Below are 11,896 nucleotides of genomic sequence, written 5' to 3'. Positions count from 1 at the left end.
AAGGTATCTCCAAAAAAATAAGGTATAACCACCAACTATGCCGTATCTTAACTCGCTTCTGGCTTCTCTGTATTTCTACTGCTGCAACCCACCCATCTGATTACTTTACTCTTTTGCCATAACAACCCAGCATAGTCTTCATACTCATAGCTTAGTTTGTCTCCTCTTTCTTAGAGTCCATTTGCTTTGTTCATGCATAAAATCAGTTAGTAGTTTGAGCCAGAAGACCCAGGTTCAAATTTATAGCATATTTTTATTGTTTTTAATTACAACTTCTGCAAAAATTCCTAGTTATTTTCAAATTTTTCAGAAGAGATCTTACCCAATGATCAGTCAATAATGTAAATCACAAGCATTATTTTTTATTTAAAGTACAGTACTTTTATAGAAATTGCAGTTTAGGTGATATATGCAGCCTCATGAAGAGAAAAGTATAAATTTGAGTGTCATGTATTGGGATTATCAAGTAATTCATTATATTTATAATGGAGTCCTAATTTTCACTTGTTTCAAGTCACTAATCCTATATAATAAAAGCCTAATATGCTAAGTCTGGTCTTAGGGTCATCCGTTCAACCAATCAAAACGTAACATGCTAATGATATGCTAAGGCTGCTCAACTGCTCACAGTTACATGCACTGACCACCAGGTGGCAGATGCTCTGACTCGTAGGTTAGCTTGCTGCTGGGGTCCTGCTGATCGGGACTGAGTGAGATGAGCCGGACACACCCTGGAGCCCTCCCCTGCCCTGATCGTGCATCAGTGGGGTCCCTCGGCCTGGCCTGCACCCTCTCGCAATCCAGAATCCCTCAGGGGATGTCGGAGAGCTGGTTTTGGCCTGATCCTGTAGGCCAGACCGAGGGACCCCACTGGTGCATGAATTCATGCACAGGGTCTCTAGTTTCACAATAAATAAAGAGAATTATTAATTCCTAAAAAAAAGAATGTGCCTTGGGTACAATTTGTAATTTTTTAAAGAATATTTTTACCTGTAGTCTTGTTGAAATCTGGCTTCTGCTGCAGGATGTGGAAAGCTAGAATGAATGCCCCTACATTTGCCTAAGTAAAATATCTGGACAAATTTCAAATTCACAGTTTTCTTGAATAGGAGCAAGCATTTCCTTACCTAAGGCATATGTCACTAGCTAGAATAACTTCAACTAGAAGAGGAGTGCAGACTGGTGGTAGAAGGTGAAACTTTTGGGTGCCAAAGATATAGAAGAGGGGGACACACACTCTAGTAGCCTTTTTCTCCTTACCCAGGAGGTGTGAGAAGGAAAGGATGGATGAGGATCTGGAAATAGCTTCCCTTATGTAGGACTATGAAGAAAAGCAGACACTGAAAATGACATGAAACAATTCTTCATGCCCCCTTCCCCCCACCCTCCTCCCTTATCTCTTTTTTGGAACAAAAGCCTTAATCGGCAGAGAGAAGGGCAACACAGCTTGTTTTAGGGCACTGATGAAAACCCATTGCACATGGCCAGGGAACTAACAGAAAGCCCTCTAGCAGAGGTATGTTTTTAGCAAGGACTATAGCTGGAGAAAGAGCAGGGACACTGTGAAGGCCACATTCTGGAGACCCATGGACTCTACCCTCTTTTACTTCCTGCCACCAGGCCAAAGAGCATCAAGTCAAAGTGACAATAAAGTATCTCCGGATAAGTGGCAAGAGATAGGCCGTCTCTGTGCTACGTACAGCACAAAAGGGAAGATTGAAGGTGGAGCGAAATTTGAGGAAAAACTTTGGGAAGACAGCATCCACTATAAGCAAAATGTATTGCTCAAGAAATTTGAAACTGTGGTCCATTAAAGGCAAACATAACAGCAACAATATCAAATCTGCCTAACTCCTGGCTAGATTAACACACACCTCCACACTAGAAACCTACAGAAAGAACATTCTGCCTGCTTATAAGCATAAAAGCTACTTACCTGAGTCTCTACTTTCCAAAACAAAATGTTTGGCTTTTTCTAAAAAAAAACAAACAAATAAACAAAAAAAACCCCACAATAATTAATAGGAAAATTCAACCCCTCCCCTACATACACATGAACCAACAGACACAGGTAAGTCATATGGTGAAACTACCTGACAAAGAATTTTACATTACTATAATTAATATATTACTCACTCTTATGAAAAAGGTGGTCGACATGCACATCATATGGCTAGCTTCATTAGAGAGAAGGAATCTATAAGGAATAATCACATGGGAATGCTAGAAATGAATAGCATTTAGCACTATAACTATAAAGTAATACTATAACTGCAAAGGTTCACTTTGATTGGCTCAGTAGTAGCCTCAACATGGTAATCAGTGAACTTGAGCTTAAGTCAATAAAAATTACCCAAACTCAACCATAAAGAGAAAAAAAAAAGACATGGGAAAAACAAATGAACTAACAATAATTCAAAACAAAGCAGCTAATAGCTGAGAGACAATATCAAAAAGTCTAACAATTGTGTAACTTGAATCCTAGGAGGAGAATCAGATAAGATTAGGACAGAAGAAATGTTTGGAAAAAAAAAATGGTTAAGAATTTTCTTCACGTAATCATGACCTGGAAAGCGCAAAGAGCAACAAACAAGATGGGGGTGAGGTGAGCACTATTAGGCTTATCACATTAAAAAATATTAGAAAAAAAGAAAGAAAGAAAATCCTTACATCAGTTGCAATACAATCAGAGAAATAAATGTACTATAGTTGATAACTCATTGAAAACCATAAAAAATATTGTCATTCCCTAATTCGCTACCCAGCAAAAGTATTTTTCAAAAATCAAGTACAAATAAGCTTTCTAAGACAAAAACAGAAAATTGATTGCAAACAGATTCATAGTAGAGGAAATGTTAAAGGGAGTTTGTCAGGTGGAAGGAATATTATATCAAACTAAAATTTGAGACTTTACCAAGAAATGAGAATAGAATAAATACAAGTAAAATAATTTATTTAATTGATCTAAAAGATAACTGACTGTGAAACGAAAAAGGGCAGCAATGTATTGTGCATTTACAGCAGATAAACAGCAAAATATATTAAACCAATAGCACAAAGGATAGGGGAGAAGAATTGTGATTAGACAATTATAAGGCCCTTATACTAGTTGTGACATAGTGTAAAATATTGTTTCAGTTAATCAGAATCTTAGCTGAAATCTATATCTAAACTATCGATCAATCAACCAAATATGAAAAACTGTATAAATAGTATGTTGATAGTGGAGATAAAAATGTATTAAAGCAAAATCTTCAGTTAACCCAAAAGAAAGAAGAAAAAGCGAGAAAACAAACATCTTGAATGAATAAAATACTGTGTAGCAAGACAGTAGACTTTAACCCCTAATCTTTTGTCTTATTGTTTCTTTTATAATTATTCTCATAAATATTACCTCATAGGCATAACTAAAAATAATATAGACGCAATTTTACCTGGAAACAACTTGAATTTCTATAGCTTATGTTTTTTTCTATACAAAAACAAATACCGGAATCCGTTCATTCATTCACTAGGTATTAATTGTGCACCTTTCTTATGCCAAGGGCTGTCTGTGGAACTGTGAATGAAATGTTAAATAAACAGGCTCAGATCTAGTTCTCTTTTCCTAGTACTTATTTGTTTAGATGTTCTTGGTTGGTCAATAAAAGTTCCCCAAACCATCTTTACACATTTTTCATCTTATACAAGTACTATATGATACAATAAAAAAAAATAGAACTTTTTTTTATGTACTTTGCATTATTAAGAATAAAATTTTGAAAACCATGTAAGCAAACCAATACTGTTATTTGCACAGTATTAATTGCCTCATTTTACCTTCATAAGAAACTTGTAATTTTTCAGGTTTCCTAGTCTTCCTCAATACAACCTATATGACTCAAGGAAAGGTGAATCCATTTCTAGCCCCAGATGCTAATCTTGATCAGCCTAAACTAATTATCTAATCCCATTTCCACACCCCAACCAGTGACTGATTCAGGAAATCAGACTTAATCTAATTAGTATAAGGCATTACAGCAAAGGTTATTTTTATTCCATTGGTTGACCTTTGACATAATACAGCCAAAACACACTGGAGGAGAGAAATATTATTTCATAAATGAAAGAGTGGATTTTTCTTTATTCTACTACACAAAGACAAGGAGACATTCTGTAGTTGAGGGTATTGGCAATCATGTTTTGGCCACAACCAGAAAGATCAGCTTGAGAACATGATGGTACATGTATAAGAACTGATTTGATAGAACCATAAAAGGACTGAGTTGGAGCCATCTTTTGGTTTTTTAATTTTTCTCCACCTTTTCCTATCCTGAGTCTTCTAGTTACGTGAGATTCACTTAATCATTCAATAAATATTTATTGAACATTTACTGTCAGTCATTCTTGTATTAAGGACATAACATGAACAAAAGAGGCAAAAGGCTCTGCCTGTACAGAGCGCATGTGCGTTGTAAGGGCATAAAATAAGTAAGAAAAGAAGCAAATATAGACTAGGTCAGATGTTGAGCAATGCTGTATTTGTTATTTTTGATTGATGCTCCTTATTACTCCTTGTGGCTCTAACTTTCCATCTGAGGTCATAGTCCTTTAGCCCTTTTTTCTCAGGAATCCTACCCCCAAACTGCAAGCCACTTCATTTTAACAGCCTTGAATTCTGATCTCTCCTCCTTACTTTAGCTCCTTCTCTCTCTGCTAAGGTAGTAAAATGCCTCCAAACAGAAATATGGGATGATCTTGAGGCTCACTATATATTTCTTTTTTTCTTTAGGATCGCATTCTCACTGTTGTCCCATGTCTAAAAACAGCTGCCTTGTATATGGTTGGTTGGAGGAAAATCTAGTGTCATTCTCATGATCAGAAGTGGAAAAATAAACTGAGTTTTACAAAGTAAAAAGGATTTAAAAGGTTGGACGTCTCAGGTATAAGAAACAATCTGCATGTAGATAGGAAGGAACAAAGTACATAGTTTTGAGGCAAAAGTTGAGTTTTTCAGAAAAAGTGAATTGTTTATTTCTAAGACTTATGAGTGAGCCCAGATGTGACTAGAGGGGAAGAGCAAGAGATAGTCATGGGTTTGCACCTGGATAAATGTACATTTCATTATTCCTATCCCAACCCCCTCATTATTTTTAGTATATATTGCTTATTGAGACTTTTTACTGCATATTCCCCACTAAAAAATTGACTAGAGTGAAAATTAATTCTTTCACTGTTACATTTCCATGGTATAGTAAATGCTCAAAAATATTTATGGAATTCACATATGTGTATGTTTGTGTATATATCAAATGTATGTATATGTATCTTTGGGCTTGTTTCATGCATTAAATTATTTAAAATTACTGCTGATTATCTTAACATAAAAGCTGTTATTTATGATTTAGTGAGTTATTTTTGGAAACATATTTATTCTTTCAGGAAAATATTATGTTACTAAAAAAATTATTTATTTCATTAAATGTTTTAAATGTTGGCCTTCACATTAAAATTAACTTGGGGCAAAAGTTCAAAGAAATTATAATTAGTAAAATAAATACAAGCATGAATGTCTAACATATGTTAAATCAATGAAACACTCATTTAAAAAAATAGTTAGTGCAACTCTCTTGGTAGGTCAACAACCTGAACAGAGTCAAAAATAATTTAATGAAGAAAGTCCATTTTGTGGCCAAAAATGGTTATGGTATTAGGAGGCATAGGATTCCTTTGATAAGTAATTTTTAAAATATTTTTAAAAAATTTTATATTGCCTCCTGCACACCCCCTATTGGGGAATGAGCCCACAACCCCGTCATGTGCGCCAACCAGGAATCGAACTGTGACCTCCTGGTTCATAGGTCCACTGAGCCATGCTGGCTGGGCTGAAAAGTAATTTTTTAAAAATATGGTCTGCCACTAAAAATTATTGCTAGTTCTCTAGTCAAAAGATTTGTTTTTACTATGTGCTTTCCAATGCAACATGAATATGTGAGGGATATTTTGAAAAAACCACCTGGAACAAAGCATAGTAAATGACCAATCTGGAAACCCAAAGCTTCAATGGAAAAATAATAACTATTTTAATTCTTCCCAAGCTTTTTAGTATGTGTTGAAAATATCCTGCTACCATATCAAGTTTGCACTAAGATTTTCTGGAGCATTTAAACACCAAAATAAAGCAAACTTCTGAGTTATCCTATCTGACTTGAACTTGAATGTGTTGTTCTACCTGGTTTCTCCAAAGTGACTCTTCTATAAAGTTCCATTTTATTTTTAAGTAAAAGTATATGCCATGTTGAAATTCAGTTATCTCTCAATCAGCTACATGTGGAATACTCCCTTTGTGGATTAAACACAGTGCATTTTACATTTTGGAAAATTTTATCTTCCACAGATATTTATGACATGTTTTATAGATTGTAGGCTCAGAATGGACTTACTGAATAAATGCTTCTCCCATCTCTTTTGTTGGCATAAGCATTAATTTGTGTTTTAATGCCAGCACTAAATGGTTTACTAAACTTCTAAAGAAGATTGAGATGATTTTGTCAAAATCATGTGTACAAGTAATTTTATATAATTAAGTAAATAGGTGGATCTCTTCCCTGATCCCTGAAAGAATATTTTTACACTGTGCAGAGGCAGAAGGCAGATGTCCAGGCTGAAATGACTTAGAAAGACATGGAAGAGTGAGAACTCCTAGAATGCAAGTAAAACATAACAGCCTCAGCCACATTAAGGAGAGGTTTTAAAGGGATTGTGAGGGATTATTTGTAACCATAATGGGAATTTTATAATCCAAGGATAAGCATTAAGCAGAGCTGCTCTAGAAAGACTATATACTTTGTCAGCTGATGGTTGTTGGCACCAATTGCACACCAACAGGAATCCCCAGTTTGGGGTGAGATGAAGAAGGAAACTTTTTTCAGTTCAAACAGCTCAATTATGATACAACATGGTTGTGAAACAGCCTGGCTATGAGGAGGCAACCCTGGGCAAGGCCCCTCTCCTCCTAGACAGCTCTGCTTTGCTCTGGTCTGACTGGTCTGTTCCTCTCTGCTTAGTGCCTGTCTGCTCTGCTCTGCCTACTCCAGTCTGCTCCAGTGACACATCTTCAGTGTTTTGCCTTTGGTATTTTACCTACAGCCAGGGAAATGCAGCCCTTAGTCTTTGGTGGTAAGGGAAAGTGAGCTCTTGAAGCCAGAGGGGAGCTGACTTGCATAGAAGTCCCTGCCCCTGGTCCCTGATTGGTTCATCTTCATGCAAATAAGCTCCAAATCTTTAAAGTTTGATTGGCCCCAAAAGCACTGTTTCGATTGGTCAGAATGGAGTCACTCAGATTTGCAGGTGAAGAGGTTAATGGTAATGTAGCTATGCAGCTTCAATTAGATGAAGGAAACCTTAGTTCTATTTGTTGGAATCTAATTCTAGGAACTCCTTTCTGAGGGCTGACTCAGGAGTCAGGAATACAGTGCAGGCTGGCAGTTCAGTGCAGGCTTCTCTTTTTTGCCATTTGTTTGAGAAGTCCTTGTTTAGAAACTGAGGCTATGTTCTTTCTTAGGATTCACAACCTGTGTATATTCAGATTTAAACAAGGGTGGGCAAAAGTAGGCTACAGTTGTTCATATGGAACAAAAATCCTATATAATAAAAGGGTAATATGCAAAAAGACCGAAGGGCAGAACAACTGAACAACCAATCAAAGCACAATATGCTAATGATAGGCTAAGGCTGCTCAGCTGCTCTTGATGATGTGCACTGACCACCAGGGGGAAGACAATCAAACTGGTGGACCAGTCACTATGATGTGCACTGACCATCAGGGGTAGATGCTCCGACTGGTAGGTTAGCTTGCTGCTGGGGTCCAGCCAATCAGGACTGAGCAAGATGAGCCAGACACACCTTAGAGCCCTCCTGCAGTCCCTCCCTAGCCCAGTCGTGCACCAGTGGGGTCCCTCAGGCTGGCCTGCACCTTCTCACAATCTGGGACCCCTCAGAGGATGTCAGAGAGCTAGTTTCAGCCTGATCCCACAGGCCACTTCCCTTGGGAGGGTGCCAGATGCAGGGCTCATGGCTGGAGAGTGCTGCGGCAGTATGAGCCTCTCTGGATCAGGACTGACTGGGCATAAGCCCACGGCAGGCACAGTGGGGCCAGGATTAGCGGAAGCAGCAGGTAGGAGCTGCAGGTAGCATTGGACTGCAGGTTTTGGCCTGATCCCTGCAGGCCACCCAAGAGAGACCCAAGCCGTGCATGAATTTGTGCACTGGGCCTCTTGTATATAATATGAGAATAAATAATAATACAGAAATAACTCAGTGTCCCCCCATATATAAATACCATAATAACCTAGGGAAGCTCTGTTCTCTGTCATCTCTGTCTTTCTCTCTCTCTGAGATTTGGGGTTTTTGTTTGTTTTTCTGTGGTTTTGTAGCTTTTTGTTTGTTTGTTATTTGTTCTGTACGTGTTGAAAATATTCCACCATCTCTCAAATTTTTATATCTTCACTGAGCCTGAGACTGTAATATTTCATTTTTAATTTATACATTTTGGCAAAAGAACCTGATTGACTCAGTCTAGGATACTTTTCCATCTTATTTTTAACTTCTAATAGAATTATCAATTTCAAAGTGTTCTATTATGTTATTTGCCTTCTCTGTGACTTCATAGGATACAGTTCAATTAACTATTTTTCTCACAATTAAGATGTGGTGCACTATATTATTGTATGTCATCTACAAGGTGACACAAGAAAGTATGTACCATGGATAACATCTTTGAGAAATTAATAATAAATTTATGTCAGTAGAACTATTAAAACAGAACTTTGAGAAAGAAAGGTTTGAATTATTTTAGCAAGGAAATAACCTCTACCAATTTAAAAGTGGGCCCAGGATAAAAGCAATATGAAATTGCTAAGTGGACAAAGGTAGTTGAAGGTACTAAGTGTAGCATAGAAGTGTTAATGAAAATTAAAATTACAGCTCTGTTTTAAAAATATACAACCAACCCTAGTCAATTTGGCTCAGTGGATAGAGTGCCAGCCTGCGGACTAAAGGGTCCCAGGTTTGATTCCAACCAAGAACACATGCCCGGGTTGTGGGCTCGCAGCCAATCAATGTTTCTCTCTCATCATTGATGTTTCTATTTCTATCTCTCTCCCTTCTTCTCTAAAATCAATTAAAAAATATAGATTAAAAATAAATAAAATAAAAATATACAACCAGGTTGGATTGTTATGGAAAAAAAGAATTAATATCAATGTGTGAAATATATGATAAACAAGGGGACTTATCTTTCATTTTTGGTAGAGATGAGAACATTTTCATTTAGACAAAGGAAAGTTGTGATGTACTGAACAGAAACTAACTACTGACCCTATTTTATGATACAATGGTTAATAAAACATAAAGTTGTGAAGTAGACCCTTAGAAGCAAACACCTTGTAATGAAAGTATTCCTTGAAGAATGCGGAAACAAATATTTCTTACCATACTTTTCCTTCCATTTCATGTGTCAGACACTAGTGTTTTGCCTACTTAATAGTCAGTTTGACTTCTTCACTAGCAAGATCCTGATGTTGAGAGTCTAGAGGGGCATCTCAAGACCACGATGAGACAGACCTGACTGGGGCCATGTGAATATGCTGAGAATGATGGCTTCAGAAAAATGAAGGGTCCTGTTCTTTGATGAAGAAGCTGAGCCATTATATTAACCCTGGGATAACTTACTGGTTACTTCCAGATCTCTTCTAGGAGATAATAAAACCCCCATTATTTAGACCATTTTGAGTTGAGTATTCTGATTCTTGTAACCAAACATATTCGAACACATCCAAGTAAGACTTCCTGACTTAAAGTAGTTCCCACATTAATGACAGTTATTCTCTTCTAATTATTATCAGTTTATTAGTGAGACTTTCTCTGATGACCCTGTATATATAGGAGCCTTCCCTGGCATTCTCTACAGCAGTTTTATTTTTAAGAACCCAAAAATGAAAAACAAATATATTTTTTAATTAGATGTTTTTAACTACTTAAGTTGTCACTACCAAAATAATTATCACTGAATTGCAAAGGGAAAGCCAGTAGCTTCACAGTGTAGAGACCTAGTGAACAGCCTGTTGATCAAGTAATAAATATTAGAGCAAGTGGACATCACAGGCTTTCTGGGAAGGACACAATATCACTATTCCAGTGATCCTGCCAGATATCGGATATGAATTTAATCATGCAAAGTATCAAACAAACACAAATTGAATTATAAAATAACTGTCTTATACTTCTCAAAAAATATCAAGGTCAAGATAGAGACTAAGAAAAAGAAACTAAAGAAATACAGCAACTAACTGCAACATGTAATCCCGGAATTGATCTTGAACTGGGGAAAAGACAAATCCAGTACATTATTAGCATGATTGATAAAATTTGAATAAGGATTATGGATTAGATAACAGTACTGCATCACCACCTCAGCGTTCAATTTCCTGGTTTTGATCATTGCAGTATTATTATGTAAGAGATGTCCCTGTTTTTAAGAAATGCACCCAAAGTTATGAATGTAAAGAGGCATGCCATCATCAATTTACTGCCAAATGATTCAGAATAACCGTTTCTGTAAAATTATATAAAATAGAAGTTAAAAAAACACACAAAAATGAAAGCCCCAGTTCATAATTTGCCCAGTTTTCTTGATGCCTCAGCCTGATGTAGAGGCTGTCTCCCACAGCACACTGTACATACACTACCTTAGCATCTCTCACACTGTATCATAATCAGTAATTTGTGTCTTTTCCTAGGGGAAGCAAAACTATTTTAGAGCAAAAATTATTTCATATTTTATTTGAATACTACATTGTAACTTAGGCAGAACATGTTATAAGTAGGGAACTAACACATATTTATTGAGTAAACATATAGAAATATGTATGTTTAAAGAAATAAACACTGGACATGGAAAATGGAAATATGTTACTTAATGAAATGACTTGTAAATCTGCAATATTATGCACTTTTAAAAATAAACCATCCAACTACAATATAAAGTAACAGTGATTAATTTTAGACAACTCAGTAGTCTAAGCTCAAACATATCTAATACTCAGATTTTTACAACCACTAGTTAGCACACCAGTGACCTCTTTGAAATATTTGAAAACAGGATAAACGTGACCAAAACAAAACAAAACAAAAAGCACAGTGTACCAATCCTAAAAACCATACCACTTAAATGCTATTGCTTTAGTATCAATGCATTACTTATTAGGAAGGGTGAATAATTCCTTTACATTTCTGTCTTCATAAAACTTCATATCTCATCCCATCCTTGTCTTTTCTTCTCTTGTCCAGTTATAGGCATATCTACAGAATTTTCTTTGTCTGCTTAACTTATCTCTGCCAGTGCTGTCTTGTAAAAAGAGTTTATTGTGCTTAAATCTTAGTGGTATCTTTTCCTTTTAATGCATACTTTAGGTCTTATATTTTACTAGGTGCCCGATGCACAAAAATTTGTGCACTGGTGGGGGTCCCTCAGCCCGGCCTGTCTCCTCTCACATTCTGGGAGCCCTCAGGGGATGTCCCACAGTGAGCGGGACTAAGCCTCAGTCTGGCCTCCCTCTGTGGGAGGCGAGTGGGCTGATCAGGGAAAGACGCTGGCCCCATCACCCCGCTGCTGCTGCCACTGCTGGCTGCAGCAGCTGCAAGGCCTGAGCCCTGGGCCTCACAGCTGTTGTGGCTTTGTCCAGATGGATTTCTGGAAGACATCTACCCTAATTAGCATATTACTCTTTTATTAGTATAGATCCCTCCTATTACTAGAAATACTGTGTTTGAAGGAAATTGTTATTCCCCATTCCCGATGTTCCCTTCCACATAGAAGAAGACTCTCTACTCAAGTGGAGGCATTTCCCTTGAGGAA

The sequence above is a fragment of the Myotis davidii genome, unplaced genomic scaffold (genome assembly GCF_000327345.1).
Source record: "Myotis davidii unplaced genomic scaffold, ASM32734v1 scaffold140, whole genome shotgun sequence".
In the NCBI taxonomy this organism is placed as follows: Eukaryota; Metazoa; Chordata; class Mammalia; order Chiroptera; family Vespertilionidae; genus Myotis; species Myotis davidii.
Note: the sequence above shows the minus strand (reverse complement) of the source record.